Consider the following 16,302-nt stretch of genomic DNA (forward strand, 5'->3'; position numbering starts at 1 on the left):
AAATGACTCTTCAGTATCTCTAGTTTGAAGCTGGAGATTGAAGTTGTGGAAGCTGGTAAGGATTTGTTGTCAAGGTCATCAAATCCCCTTGACCAGGTTTCTAATTCAAGTGGGCTCTATAGATATCACCACTGTGACGGTATTACTATTATACTAAAAGTAGGATGATATTAATAAAAACCTCTTTAATTTCTTGTGCAATGAGACCATCAAAATATGGTAAAGACCTGATAGCACCACCTGCTTATCTTTTTACTGATCCCTGAACTAGCATGTTCTATTCACTAAATAAGCATCTCATTGTTGAAATCATAAACTGATCTTTTTAACCACAGTTTTTTTTTTTGAACTGCATGTTTCCATAAAACAATAAGGTATATTTTAATTTTTACTGCATGACATGACACATTCAGCTTCAATGATGTGTGTTGAGTCACTCGAATCAAAAACAGCGGTTTCAAGGCAAAAATGCAAACTAGTATGGTCATGTTTTTGCAGTTTAAAATACAGGGGAAATGGCAGTTCGAACAATCACTGTTCAGTGTCTTGCAGAGCATTGTTTTTAGTCAATGCCGCAAACTGAGTCACAGATTTCAGCATGGTTCCTCTAAAACAAAGTGATCAATAGCTTACCATAAAGGTATAGTGTTGGCTGACTTAGTAAGTTGTGTATTATGAATTCCTATTTTCTGGTATCTCAGCACTTTCTAGCTCTTTTTCACAGAAATGACTTTAATATGCATCAAAGAAGGTAGTCCTGCAGTTCTGCTCCTTCTTGAGTCTGTATTTATCAGAATATCAAACCGAACAGCAGAAACCAGAACTGGAAAAAAGACAATGTAAGAAACATGTCTGAGAAGAGGCAAAAGACAGGGTTGCTTGGGTTGATTTTCCTCCCTTCAGCAGTGATCCTTTGTAAAGCTAAACTAAGGGGCAGGAACAGGAACTAAAGAGTCTCTTGATGAGGGTGGAGGAGAGTGCGAGAGACAGCTTAAAACTAATATTAAAAAAAACTAAGGTCATGGCATCTAGCCCCATTACTTCATGGCACATAGAGCAGGGAACGGTGGAATTAGTAACAGAGTTCCTCTTCTTGGGCTCTAAAATCACTGCAGATAGTGACTGCATCCAGAAGTCAGAAGACATTTGCTTCCTGGCAGGAAAGCTATGACAAACTTGCTTCTGCTGCTGCTAAGTCGCTTCAGTTGTGTCCAACTCTGTGCGACCCCACAGACATCAGCCCACCAGGCTCCCCGTTCCTGGGATTCTCCAGGCAAGAATACCAGAGTGGGTTGCCATTTTCTTCTCCATGACAAACTTAGTGTGCTGAAGACAGAGACATTATTCTTCCAACAATGGTCCCTATAGTCAAAGCTATGGTCTTCCCAGTGGTCACGCACGGTTGTGAGAGCTGGACCATAAAGAAGTCAGAGTGCTGAAAAATAGATGCCTTCAAACTGTGGTGCTGGAGAAGACTCCTGAGAGTCCTTGGACAGCAAGGAGATCAAACCAGTCAATCTTAAGGTGAATCAACACTGAATACTCATTGGAAGGACTGATGCTGAAGCTGAAATTCCAGTATTTTGGTCATCTGATGCAAACAGTTGGCTCACTGGAAAAGTCCCTGATGTTGGGAAAGACTGAGGGCAGAGGAGAAGAGAGCATCAGAGGATGAGATGGCTGGATGGTATCACTGATGCAATGGACATGAACTTGGGCGAACTTCAGGAGATGGTGAGGGATAGAGAGCCCTGGCGTGCTGCAGTCCAATTGGTCACAAAGAGTTGGACACAACTGGGTGACTGAACAACAACAATAACTGAAGCACACTTATATGGTATAGGACTTTGAAATAGTCATATTCTGTCAGATGGGCCTATAATACAACCCCTGCTAGTGCTGAATCACAGGGCTCAAATCTACAGAGGAAGCCCAGGTTTCAGGAAGTTGTAGCAACAGCCCCACATCCTTTAGTGATGCAAAGAATAGTTTCCTGGAAATCATTAAGGGAAGCATCAAAATGAGTGGGAATGAAATACCATTTATATACATACCTCAGTTATTAAAAAAAAAAAAAAATCTTTGTAGTGTAATCCGAATGTCTCAAAGTCCTCTGGCCTCTGAAGGTCCATTGTCAATATATAGATAAGGTTGATCCATTTCATGCATAGTAGGAAAGCATCCAGTATCTTCATGGTCTCCCAAGGGGCTCACATTCCTTTTGATCCATTTATAATATAGTCTAATTTCTAACTATCAATCTCAACCTCTCTATTTCTCTTGTAAGGATAGAGCAGGCATTGTAGCACATGGGGAAAAGAAAGTTGAAAGAAGAACAGAATTCAAATAGCTGCTCTGTGACTTATAACACAATTCAAAGGATTAAACACTGATTAAAATTGATAAAGGTCTTAATGTCCTGGCAGGAAGTTCCTCATAATTTGGTATTAATAACTCTGTAATAGGATTTCTGATTGCCTTGTCCAACTTTATCAAGCAAAAAATGCCACGTTATTGCAATTTTGTATTTGTTCAATTCATGAGTTACTAAAGAGGTAGACAAAGTTTTCTGAAGGCCTCCAAGGAAGGATCAGAGTGCATATTTAAAAGCATTATCTATTTTTCTAACCCTAGCAGTTAAGTTGTCCCATTTTAGAAATGTGGAAACGAAGGACCAGACATGTTAAATATCAAGCTCAAAGTCACAGACGGAAGGAGGAATCCATTTTAAAAATACACTCTTTCTGACTGGTATGCTGTTTCTTTGCTGGGCAGAGGGCCCGAGCTTTCCAAACCAGCTCTGAGATTTCCATCTTCCTTCTTTCCTATAGCTCTTGTGGAGCATCCTTCCTATCCTGTGTCCTCTGGGTATGTTTCGTCATGCTGTTCTACCTTCTTCTATCAAAGGGAGGGAGCACAAACCCTAGACTGGCCATGGGGAATACCATCATTTGCCTGACCACAGGTAACAGATGCAATGAGATCACTGCCTAGGCCTCTGTTAAGCAATAATTCCTACTGTGGGGATATATGTAGAGATTGGCAGAGGTCTCCCTGCCTGGTCCAGAGAAACTGTGAGATGAAGGTGAGCAGAGAACACCCAAGCCAAGAAGTGAAAAGAGAAACACTGTCTCAGCAACATCTTTTGAACCTCTGCACCAAATGACTCCAAAACCAGAACTACCCTTGGATTTCACTGACATGACCAATCAATTTCCTTTTCTGGACAATGGACTTGGATTTGGATTTCTGACTTTCAGCAGACTAAACTTTATGAATAAAACCCATCTTACAGATGAGAAATAAATGAGATATCAAATGAATTACTCAAGGTCACTTAAGTGGTGAAGTCGAGGTTAAAAAATAGATCTGTGGACCCTACAACACATGTGTGGAAGTTGGTATGAGAATCCAATGCTTGCTGTCCTTGCGGACATTATATGCTAAGAGACTTTCTCCCTCTAGTTGGAGATAATTCAGTTCAGTTCTGTTCAGTCGCTCAGTCGTGTCTGACTCTTTGCAACCACATGAATTGCAGCACGCCAGGCCTCCCTGTCCATCACCAACTCCCGGAGTCTACCCAAACCCATGTCCATCGAGTCGGTGATGCCATCCAACCATCTCATCCTCTGTTGTCCCCTTCTCCTCCCGCCCCCAATCCTACCCAGCATTAGAGTCTTTTCCAATGAGTCAACTCTTAGCATGAGGTGGCCAAAGTATTGGAGTTTCAGCTTCAACATCAGTCCTTCCAATGAACACCCAGGATTGATCTCTTTTAGGATGGATTGATTGGATCTCCCTGCAGTCCAAGGGACTCTCAAGAGTCTTCTCCAACACCACAGTTCAAAAGCATCAATTCTGTGGCGCTCAGCTTTCTTCACCGTCCAACTCTCACATCCATACATGACCACTGGAAAAACCATAGCCTTGACTAGACGGACTTTTGTTGGCAAAGTAATGTCTCTGCTTTTAAATATGCTATCTAGGTTGGCCATAACCTTCCTTCCAAGGAGTAAGCATCTTTTAATTTCATGGCTGCAGTCATCATCAGCAGTGATTCTGGAGCCCAAAAAAATAAAGTCTGACACTGTTTCCACTGTTTGTCCATCTATCTGCCATGAAGTGATGGGACCAGATGCCATGATCTTAGTTTTCTGAACGTTGAGCTTTAAGCCAACTTTTTCACTCTCCTCTTTCACCTTCATCAAGAGGCTCTTTAGTTCTTCTTCACTTTCTGCCATAAGGGTGGTGTCATCCGCATATCTGAGGTTATTGATATTTCTCCCGGCAATCTTGATTCCAGCTTGTGTTTCTTCCAGCCCAGCGTTTCTCATGATGTACTCCATATAAGTTAAATAAGCAGGGTGACAATATACAGCCTTGATGTACTCCTTTTCCTATTTGGAACCAGTCTGTTGTTCCATGTCCAGTTCTAACTGTTTCTTCCTGACCTGCATACAGGTTTCTCAAGAGACAGGTCAGATGGTCTGGTATTCCCATCTCTTTCAGAATTTTCCACAGTTTCTTGTGATCCACACAGTCAAAGGCTTTGGCATAGTCAATAAAGCAGAAATAGATGTTTTTCTGGAACTCTCTTGCGTTTTCGATGATCCATCCGATATTGGCAATTTGATCTCTGGTTCCTCTGCCTTTTCTAAAACAAGCTTGAACATCTGGAAGTTCACAGTTCACGTATTGCTGAAGCCTGGCTTGGAGAATTTCGAGCATTACTTTACTAGCATGTGAGATGAGTGCAATTGTGCGGTAGTTTGAGCATTCTTTGGCATTGCCGTTGGTCACAGTCTTCCTTATCACCCATAAAGCACTGTGCTGAGACAATGACTGAGACCACCACAACAAAACTAAATGTCTATCTGACATCCAATTTTTAGCACTGTATTCATCAATGGGCAGAAGGAGGTGTGGGGATAATGAAAGAAGAAAAACCTTTCCCTCAAGAAGCACTGAATTAAAGTACAGATGGACAGACGAATAAGCAATTACAATATAATATTATAAGTACCAGACTTATTACTGCAGTGAGCTACAAGGATAAGAAAAAAGTGTGAAAAGATAACTAGAGAATGTGAGATTTCCCAAAGGGATAACACTTAAACCAAGGATTAAAATAAGAATAGAAACTTGACCATTAGAGAAAATAGAATATTCCTGATCAACAACATGTTTTCAAAGACACGCAGAGCCAGTCAGATATAGTTAGAAAATGGATATGGATAAGTGTCAGATCCATGAGGCTAACTTCATTAGTGCTGTTCTCGCACTTCTTTTTTTTTTTTCTTTCTAATGTATTTTTTATTGAAGGATAATTGCTTAACAGAATTTTGTTGTTTTCCGTCAAATCTCACCATGAATCAGCCATAGGTATACATATATCCCCTCCCTTTTGAACCTCCCTCCCATCTCCCACCCCATCCCACCTCTCTAGATTGATACAGAGCCCTGTTTGAGTTTCCTGAGCCATAGGGCAAATTCCCATTGGCTATCTGTTTCACATATGGTAATGAAAGTTTCCATGTTACTCTTTCCATACATCTAATCCTCCCCTCTCCCCATGTCCATAAGTCTGTTCTCTATGTCAGTTTCTCCACTGCTGCCCTGTAAATAAATTCTTCAGTACCATTTTTCTAGATTTAATATATTTGTGTTAGAATACAATATTTCTATTTCTCCTTCTGACTCACTTCACTCTGTATAACAGGTTTTAGGTTCATCTACCTCATGAGAACTGACTCAAATGTGTTCCTTTCTATGGCTGAGTAATATTCCATTGTGTATATGTACCACCACTTCTATATCCATTCATCTGTTGATGGACACCTAGGTTGCTTCCATGTTCTAGCTATTGTAAACTGTATTGCAATGAACAATGAGATACATGTGTCATTTTCAATTTGGTTTCCTCAGGGTATATTCCTAGGAGTGGGATTGCTGGGTCATATGGTGGTTTTATTCCTAGTTTTTTAAGGAATCACTATACTGTCTTCCACAGTGGCTGTATCAATTTACATTCCCACCAAGAATACAAGAGTGTTCCCTTTTCTCCACACTCTCTCCAGCATTTATTGTTTGTAGGCTTTTTGATGAGCGCCATTCTGACCAGTGTGAAGTGATATCTCATTGTAGTTTTGATTTTCATTTCTCTAATATGAGCGATGTTGAGCATCTTTTCATGTGTTTGTTAGCCATCTGTATGTCTTCTTTGGAGAAATGTCTGTTTATGTCTTTTCCACACTTTTTGGTTAGGTTGTTTGTTTTTCTGGTATTGAGTTGTATGAGCTGCTGGTATATTTTAGAAACTAATCCTTTGTCAGTTGTTTCACTTGCTATTATTTTCTCCCATTCTGCAAGTTGTTTTTTCACTTTGTTTATAGTTTCCTTTGCTGTACAAAAGCTTTTAAGTTTGATCAGGTTCTACTTGTTAACTTTTGTTTTTATTTCCGTTAACCTAGGACGTGGGTCATAGAGGATCTTGCTTTGATTTATGTCATCCAGTGTTCTGCCTATGTGTTCCTCTAAGAGTTTTATAGTTTCTGGTCTTACATTTAGGTCTTTAATCCATTTTGAGTTTATCCTTGTGTATGTTGTTAGGAAGTGTTCTAATTTCATTCTTTTACATGCAGCTGTCCAGTTTTCCCAACATCATTTATTGAAGAGGCTGTCTTTGCTCCATTGTATATTCTTGCCTCCTTTGTCAAAAATAAGGTACGCATAGGTGCATGGGCTTATTTCTGGACTTTCTATCTTGTTCCACTAGTCTATATTTCTGTTTTTGTGCCAGTGTCACACTGCTTGATAACTGTAGCTTTGTAGTATAATCTGAAGTCAGGAAGGTTGATTCCTCCAGCTCCACTCATCTCTCTCAAGACTGCTTTGGCTATTCAGGGTCTTTTGTGTTTCCATATGAATTGTGAAGTTTTTTGTTCTAGTTTTGTGAAAAATGCCTTTGGTAATTTGATAGGGATCACATTGAATCTGTAGATTGCATTTTGTAGTATAGTCATTTTCACAATATTGATTCTTCCTACCCAGGAACATGGAATATCTCTCCATATGTTTATATCATCTTTGATTTCTTTCATTAGTGCCTTGTAATGTTCTGTGTACAGTTCTTTTGTCTCCTTAGGTAAGTTTATTCCTAGATATTTAATTCTTTTTATTGCAGTGGTGAATGGGATTGATTCCTTAATTTCTTTCTGATTTTTCATGGTTAGTATATAAAAATGCAAATGATTTCTATGTATTGATTTTGTATCCTTCAACTTTGCTAAATTCACTGATTAGCTCTAGTAATTTTCTGATACTATCTTTAGGGTTTTCTATGTATAGTATCATGTCATCTGCAAACAGTGAGAGCTTTACTTCTTCTTTTCTGATCTGGATTCCTTTTACTTCTTTTTCTTCTCTGATTGCTTTAGCTAGGACTTCCAGAACTATGTGGAATAATAATGGTGAAAGTGGACACCCTTGGCTTGTTCCTGATCTTAGGGGGAATGTTTTCAGTTTTTCACCATTTAGAATAATGTTTGCTGTAGGCCTATCAGATATGGCTTTTACTATGTTGGGATAGGTTCCTTCCATGCCCATATTCTGAAGAGTTTTAATCATAAATGGGTGCTAAATTTTGTCAAAGGCTTTTTCTGCATATATTTACATTATCATATGATTTTTATCTTTCAATTTGTTCATATGGTGTATCACATTGATTGATCTGTGTATATTGAAGAATCCTTGCATCCCTGAAATAAACCCAAGTTGATCATGGTGTATGAGACTTTTGACGTGTTGCTGAATTCTGTTTGCTAAAATTTTGTTCAGGATTTTGGCATCTATGTTCATCAGTGATATTGGCCTGTAGTTTTCTCTTTTTGTGTTGTCTTTGTCTGGTTTTGGTATCAGGGTGATGGTGGCCTTGTAGAATGAGTTTGGAAACATTCCTTCCTCTGCAATTTTGAATGAGTTTTAGAAGGATAGTCATTAGCTCTTCTCTAAATGTTTGATAGAATTCTGCTGTGAAGCCATCTGGTCCTGGGCTTTTATTTTTTGGAAGATTTTTGATCACAGCTTCAATTTCAGTGCTTGTAATTGGGTTGCTCATAATTTCTATTTCTTCCTGGTTCAGGAAGACTGAACCCTTCCAGGAATCTGCCCATTTCTTCCAGGTTATCTATTTTATTACCATGTAGTTGTTCATAAGAGTCTCTTATAGCCCGTTGTATTTCTGCATTGTCTGTTGTAACCTCTCCTTTTTCATCTCTAATTTTGTTGATTTGATTCTTCTCTCTTTTTTTCTTGATGAGTCTGGCTAAGGGTTTGTCAATTTTGTTTATCTTCTGAAAGAACCAGCTTTTAGGTTTATTAATCTTTACTATTGTTTCTTTCATTTCTTTTTTAATTATTTCTGCTTGGATCTTTATGATTTCTTTCCTTCTGCTAATTTTGGGGGTTTTGTTCTTCTTTTTCAGTTGTTTTAGGTGTAAATTTAGGTGTCTATTCAATGTTTTTCTTGTTTCTTGAGGTAGGATTATATTCCTATAAACTTCTCTCAGAACTGTTTTTGCTGCATCCCATAGGTTTTGAGTTGTTGTGTTTTCGTTGTCATTTGTTTCTAGAAATTTTTTGATTTCCCTTTTGATTTTTTCAGTAATCTATTGATTATTTAGAAATGTGTTGTTTAATCTCCATGTGGTTGTGTTCCCTACAGTTTCTTTCTTGTAACCAATATCTAGTCTCATAGTGTTGTGGTCAGAGAAGATACTTGATGTGGTTTCAATCTTCTTTAATTTACTGAGGTTTGATTTGTGCCCAAGATGTGGTCTATCCTGGAGAATGTTCCATATGCACTTGAAAAGAAGGTGTTTTCATCTGCATTTGGATGGAATGTCCTGAGGATATCAATAAGATCCATCTCATCTAATGTATCATTTAAGAGTTGTGTTTCCTATTAATTTTCTGTTTTGATGATCTGTCTTGCATTTCTTTTTGAACTGACTAAGTCACTCTTTGAAGTCCAGAGTTTTACTTACTCTTGTAGAATGTTTTAAGATAAATCTATTTCATTCAATTCAACAAATATTTACTGAGCACTTTTTTTTTTTTTTTTTTTTTTAGTTTGTGCTGCAGCTTGCAGGATCTCAGTTCCCCAACCACGGATCAAAGTCATGCCCTCCTTTGGCAGTGAAAGAACTGAGTCCTAACGGCTGGACTGTCAGGGAATTCTCATGGAGCACTTTTCATATCCAGGCTCTATGCTTGGAAATGAGTACATGCCTGTGGACTGAAGTGGGGCAAAAGCAGGAGGAGTTACTGGGCAGTAGAGTTCTATTAAGGAGGGGTGAGATGGCATTTCAGGTAGGAGTAAATAAAAGCAAATAACCTACACAGGGTATGCAAATGATTCACAATAATATGGTATTATTATATCAGCAGCAAGTGGCTGAGAAGTAGATACAGACGAGGACACAGAAGACTGAAAGATCTAAAACTTTAATCCATGCGCAGTGAGCAACCATCAAATTGTTTTAAGCTCAAGTATGATAATACCATCCTGGTTTTAGCTGCAATACAGGGAATGTAGCTAAGCAAGGGAGAAGTGAAGATCAAATTGTCGGTAAGAAGGCTAGTGTCAAATTTAAACCTTCCAGATGCATTTTAGAATCTAGTTTGGATAGTAGCTAAAATTCAGGAACATTTAGCCTACATTCTCTATTAGCCAAGCCAATGGTGCAAAGCTGGCCTCTTTGGATTAGAAAAGCAAGGTAATCAAACAGTTGGCTGTGTAGACAACAGATGAAAGCTATATTTAAGGTTAGCTGTTAAAGAAGCCTCTCCATTCTTTAAACGTTCCTCTACTCAAAGAAGAGTTTTACTTGGTTCTCCCTTTGGCAAGCCTAACCAAACAAAATATTCTTGACAGGGAAACAAATTCTATGGTTCACTGTGAAAACCAATGCAAGATTATTGACTTGTTTAGACGGTTTTTGTTTGTTCCAAAGTCACACTGAAGCTCTTATTATAACACCTCAAAGGTAAATTCCAAATACAGATCATTTCAGAGTTAGACTGGAATAGGTGAAAAAAAAAAAGTACACTTATCCATTAACCCATTAATCTTGGGTTTTTAAATATGATTTTTTTCCTAGAAGTGTGAAGTTTGAGCATGCAATCCATAATCACCACTATAGTAAATGAGAAAATTAATTTCAAGGACAGTATTTTTCACAGTTAAAATACACAAACTAGTAGGAGTTTTCAGAGGTAGTGTAAACTAGGAGGTGGTGAGGAACTTGTTTTTGGAATATTTGAAATGTTTAGAAATTGTCTAAGCAGCCCAATATAAATTCTGTATTTTGAAGGTATTCTGTGCTCATGTGGCACTGTCATTTCCTGAGATTCTTCTACACTGTAGAGTTTATGAAATAGTGGGAACTATCAGTATTTATCATTACAGCATAATCATCTAAACTGATGAGTTTTAATTTGAGAATTCAGAGTTTTGACTTGGGTTACTTTGTCATACTGACCATAATTGAAAGTCAATTCAATTTTTCTCATGCAAGACAAAAAAATGTTTGAAGACTACTGTTATATCTCATAAAATCCAAAGAAAATAGAGCTATGAAGGAACTAGATATAAATGAAGAAGATGATAGTAGATCACATAGATATTAATCTAACCACCCCTCCTCTATTCAACCACTTCTATTCTAAACAGAATATTCATTAAATGCTATGCTTGTGAAACCAATTCCATTCTTTCACCCCAAACTTGGTGATCTGATCAATATGTCATCTCCCAGAAAGTCCTGTGGCCTGTGCATGAACTACTCAAATTACTCAGCATGTTATTCTTTTCACAGCAGTGACTTGTTCAAGGATGTAATTATGCCTTCTAACAATTATAAACATAAAGCTTACTTCTAGAAGTTTTTTCAAACTGTTAGTGAAGCTGACTATCTATCAAGCTAGGATATATCACACTCTATATCGGCAAGGGGCCTCTGCTTGATAGAGAGTTTCCAGAACTCAAACTGATGAGAGCACCATCTTGACACAGACTCTCATGATCACAGAGCTGGGAAGGAGAGAATTTGTCAAATCATATATTTCCTTTTCCCTTATATTTCTCCATCAATTTTGAATGAGATGCTTGCTGGTACAGTGATCTTGGTTGTAGATTTTTTCCTTTCAGTACTTTAAATACACCCTGCCATTCCCTTCTGGCATGCCGAGTTTCTGCTGAAAGATCAGCTGTTAAGTGTATGGGGTTTCTCTTGTATGTTACTTGTTGCTTCTCCCTTGCTGCTTTTAATATTCTTTCTTTGTGTTTAGTCTTCATCAGTTTTATTAATATGTGTCTTGGCATGTTTCTCCTTGGGTTTATCCTGTATGGGACTCTTTCTGTCTCTTGGACTTGATTGACTATTTCCTTTTCCATGTTGGGGAAATTTTCAACTATAATCTCTTCAAAAATTTTCTCATACACTTTCTTTTTCTCTTCTTCTTCTGGGACCTCTATAATTTGAATGTTGGTGCATTTGATATTGTCCCAGAGGTCTCTGAGACTATCCTCAGTTCTTTTCACTCTTTTTACTTTATTCTACTCGTCACAAGTTATTTCCACCATTTTATCTTTAAGCTCATTGATTTGTTCTTCTGCTTCATATATTCTGCTATTGATTCCTTCCAGAGTAGTTTTACTTTCAGTAATTGTGTTGTTTGTCTCTGTTTATTCTTTAATTCTTCTAGGTCTTTGTTAATTGATTCTTGAATTTTCTCCATTTTGTTTTCAATATTTTTGATCATCTTTTCTATCATTATTCTGAATTCTTTTTCAGGTATTTTGCCTATTTCCTCTTCATTTATTTGGACGTCTGTGTTTCTAGTTTGTTCCTTCATTTATGTAGTATTTCTCTGCCTTTTCATTCGTTTTTTAATGTATTGTGTTTGAGGTCTCCTTTACCCAGGCTTCAAGGAAAGTTGAATTCTTTCCTTGAAGAAGGTTGAAATCTTTATTCCTTTTGGTTTCTGCCTTCCAAAGGTTGGTCCGGTAGTTTATGTAAGCTTCATATAGGGTGAGATTTATGCTGAGTTTTTGTTTGGTTGTTTTTCCTCTGATGAGGTGGCAATCCTGTCTGCTGATGACTGGGTTTGTATTTTTGTTTTGTTTGTTGTTCAGATGAGGCATCCTGCACAGGGTGCTACTGGTGGTTGGGTGATGCCAGGTCTTGTATTCAAGGGGTTTCATTTGTGTGAGTTCTCACCATTTGATACTCCCTAGGGTTAGTTCTCTGGTAGTCTAGGGTCTTGGAGTCAGTGCTCCCACACCAAAGGCTCAGGGCTTGATCCCTGTTCAGGACAAAGATTCCACAAGTGGTTTGTTACGGCATTAAGTGAGATGAAAACAAATATCCAAAAATGAGAAACCAAAGATGAACCCCAAATGACAGTTCCAAAATCAGGCAAATAATAATTAAAATAATGGAATATACACATATACACATACACCAATGAGCAAAGTCAAACCAGTCCAACAAAAATAAAGTACAGTAGATTGACCCAGTGAACAAAGGAAATCAAAAATTATATTTACCAGTTAAGAACAAAACTAACTAAAGTACAAACTGGAAAACAAAACTAAAGCAAGGCGCCAAGTGGGGAATTAAGCAATGAAAACAAAACTAAAAAATATGTTGAGAGGAAAGGAAAGAAAGATAGATATGCAAAGTTAAATAGAGGTAAATGAAGAAAATTTATATATATTAAAGATTAACTGTAAGGGGAAAAGAACAGTAGGAAAAGCAAACAAAGGAATAAATGTAGAAAAAAATAATAATAGGTTTAAAAAATTTTTTAAAGAGAAAAGAAAAATAAAAGGAAAACTTCACAGAACTGCAAAAGCCCAACATAGAGGCAGAGGTTTATAACAACGATAAAAAAATGTGACTGAGGGGGGAAAAAAAGCTCAAAAGCTTAACTGGATTTCATAGTGCCAATAAAATTGACAACCACAAAAGAAAAAAAAAAGGAGGGGAATCCAAAAGATTCTACAGAACAAGTCAAAAAATAAGAATAATAAATATTTTTCTTGAGGCACCGCTGCCAGAGTCCTTCCCCTCGCTGGGAGTCACAGTCCACCTCACCTCCCTAGGATGCCCTCCAACACTGTTATGATCTCTGGACATGCTGTAGGGGCAGCTCAGATTCTAATCTGGTCCTACTCCTATACATTCTTGTCTCCAACGTCCACAGCTATCAGAACCAGTGCGTTTTTCTTTTGTTGGAGTTCTCAATGACCTTCTATATATTCCATAGACACAGAGTCTGCCTACTTGATCGTGTGGATTTAATCTTCAGCTTGTACAGCTGCTTGGAAGGTTTTGGGTCTTCTTCCTTAGCCACACTGCCCCTGGGTTTCAATTGTGGTTTTACTTCCTCCTCTGCATGTGGGTCGTCCAGTGGGATTTGCTCCTGAGGCTGTCCTAGAGGATTTGGGTTTGCCCCTGTGAGGGCCAGGTGTGGAGGTGGTACAGCTGCTTGGGTCACAAGGGTTCTGGCAATACCAGCTACTCAGGGGAGTTGGCAGCTAGGGCAGCAGGAAATATAGTGCTCTAGAAGGGTACGGCAACCAGGATTGGCAAATATGCTCCAGATTTCTTGCTTGGAGAACCCCCTCCCTGACAGAGATGTCTGGCAGACCACAGTTCACAGGGTTGCAAAGAGTCGGACACAACAGAAGTGACCCTGTGCAGATAGATGCAAGACTTTTTTTGCCTGTGGCAGCTCTGCACCAGTGAGAGTTGAGCGTGAAGGTGGCACGGGTGCTTAGCTTGAGGGGACTCTGGAGGTGCCAAGTGTGCAGGGACACGGACTGCCTCCACCACAGGAGTTATGGCCCTATCAGAGTCTTTTTTTGAGTCTCTTGTAGCTGGCGATCAGAAGGCCCCTTTGGCTAGTCTTTCTCCATAGCTCCCCCGTTCAGACACTTGGAGGGCTCCCTTGCCTGGAGTCCTTCTCTGTTGTTTGGCTCATCAGGCACATAGAGATGTCCCTCCCCTGCCCCGTTGGGGTACTACTGTGTAGATTGGTGCATCAGGCACTTAAATGGGCACCCTGGCTGGGGTCCTACTCTGTAGTTTAGTGTGTCAGGCATTTGATGGGCCAGCCTCTCTATTGTTCAGCAGCTGTGCTGGCATGTGGGGTGAGAGAGGTTATGGTGATGGCTCCACTCCCTACCGATGACTCAGCAGTATCGTCTTGCTTCCAAGGCTGCCCGGCTTTCCTCCACAGGCATTTCCCACCACAATCTCCTCCCTCACATCTCCTCGATCTATTTCTCTGCAGCCAACAGCAGCCCTCGCCCTGGGATTTCTCCACAACTCATTAACTCCAGCTCCCCGGCTCTGTGCCTTCCAGGGAACCAGTGTTCCCGTCCGGGATATGGATGACTGTGTCAAGGACTGCCTGATTCTCATTCCATTTAGGCTGCCACAAATCAGCTGTTTCACTCTCAGCCTTAAATGTTTCTCCTCTGACTCAGACAATCGCCCCAATGTGGGAGTGGGACCCCCGCTTCAGTTCCCCCACCCCCCGAGGGCAGGTCCAGTCCTACTAACACTCTTGTTTTTCCCCCTAGTTCCTTCATCCTACCAAGTTTTGGGTCATTCTATATATTCTTTTCCACTGGTCAGGTAGTCCTGTCTGGTCTCAGCTGGTATGCTGCATGCACTTCTGTATCTGAAGGTGCATTACTGATGTATCCATGGAGAGAGATGTACTCCATACCCACCTACTCCTCCGCCATCTTGTTCTCTCCCCCTCTTACAGTTTTGACAGTAAGAACTCTGACACACGTTTCAATGAGTTAAAATCAAGGTATCAGCAGTGCTAGGTTCCTTTCTGGAATCTATCAGGGAGACTCTGTTTCCTTACCGTTTCCAGCTTTTAGAGGCCACCCATACTACTTGTCCCATGGGCATCTTCAGAACCAGTAATACTAAATCTTTCTGGCTCCTGTTACATAATCATCTCTCCCTTTTACCACAGCAGAAAAAATGATCTCTGAGCTTAAGGACTCATGATTAGTTTGAACTCATTCAGATAATCCAGGATATTCAACTAATTTCAAGCTCTGTAATCACATCTACAAAACTCCTTTTTTCCATGTAAGTTAACACATTCATGGTTTTGAGGATGAGGAGTGACAGTTTATGGGTATTATCCTGCCTGCATTTTTTGGATGTTTCAAACCTTGTTAAGCAGACAAACCAGACAAATACAAGTTAACCCTGCACTTAGGTGTTACATGCTTATGCTCAGCTGTGTGCAACTCTTTGCAACCCCAAAGATTGTAGCTTACCAGGCTCACCTGTCCAAGGAATTTTCCAGACAAGAATACTGGAGGGATTTGCTATTGTCTCCTCCAGGGGACACTTACACAATTTTTTTTCTAAAAATAACACCAAAGGTTTAAGAAATTTATGAACTATTTTTAAACTAGTTTTTTCTCATCCTAAAATAATAGATAGGCTTGCTTTGAGAAGTCCATCAGGAAAATGATTGTGAAACCCAATTATAAGGGTAAGATGGACTTTTAGAGTCCACTTTAAAAGCTCACATGATTCAATCCATTGTTCTGTCAGGTTACCATATTGACCTGATCCATTAGAATTTAAAAATTGATACATCACTTATCAATATAATATTGCAATTAACAGGGCCATGTAGAGGTTTCATCTCTGAGGAAGTAAGAAATTGAGTCTAGTAGTTACCTGTCTTTTTTGAGAAATTTGCCTAATTTAATATCCAGAGACAGGCTGTGTAAATTTTTCTACTTGATAATTGTTAGGAACTTATCATTCCTTGCCATACAATAGAGCTCTCAGATTTCTAGGACTACTTGTCTTAATTTACAACTTCCTTGTGTTCATTCTTCACTGTTATACAGTTAGAAAAATAATTTTGTTAGATGCAATAGAGAGACAAATATCTAATAAATATAATATTTTGCAAATATATGTATAAGTATGTATATATACTTATCCAAATCATGAAGATAAATTTGAAACAAAATTTAACAACTGGGAGTGTTCAAATGTCAATGTATCAAAAAAGATCCCAGCAGCCAAAGAATGAATGCCAGCTATAAAGAGCCACTGGTACATCCATAAGAAATTATGCTATTGAACCTTTTAAACACTATGTAACTTTTTATACTTTCTTTTAAGTATATAAGAAAATGTACTATATTTTCCTTTTAATTATCATTACGAACATATTAACCTT

General features: G+C 38.8%; 1 protein-coding gene across 3 annotated transcripts in view; it reads right to left on the reverse strand.

The window, feature by feature from the left end:
* The window catches only part of LOC145511417 (uncharacterized), a 733,827-nt gene that overhangs the window by 546,415 nt on the left and 171,110 nt on the right, over positions 1 to 16,302 (reverse strand). Inside the window, exons 1-2 of one of the 3 annotated variants that reach the window (XR_014057838.1) lie at positions 2,055 to 2,946; positions 634 to 823 (exon numbers count right to left, since the gene is read on the reverse strand). The exons of 1 other annotated variant lie outside the window; for it this stretch is intronic. The gene's annotated coding sequence lies outside the window, so the exon portion shown is untranslated. Of the gene's footprint in view, positions 1 to 633; positions 824 to 2,054; positions 2,947 to 16,302 lie in introns of those variants that run through there. One more of the 3 variants, XM_081504623.1, reaches the window with a different exon arrangement.

This window comes from Giraffa tippelskirchi, chromosome 6, assembly GCF_054371585.1.
Source record: "Giraffa tippelskirchi isolate mGirTip1 chromosome 6, T2T-mGirTip1v1.2.pri, whole genome shotgun sequence".
Lineage (NCBI taxonomy): Eukaryota > Metazoa > Chordata > Mammalia > Artiodactyla > Giraffidae > Giraffa > Giraffa tippelskirchi.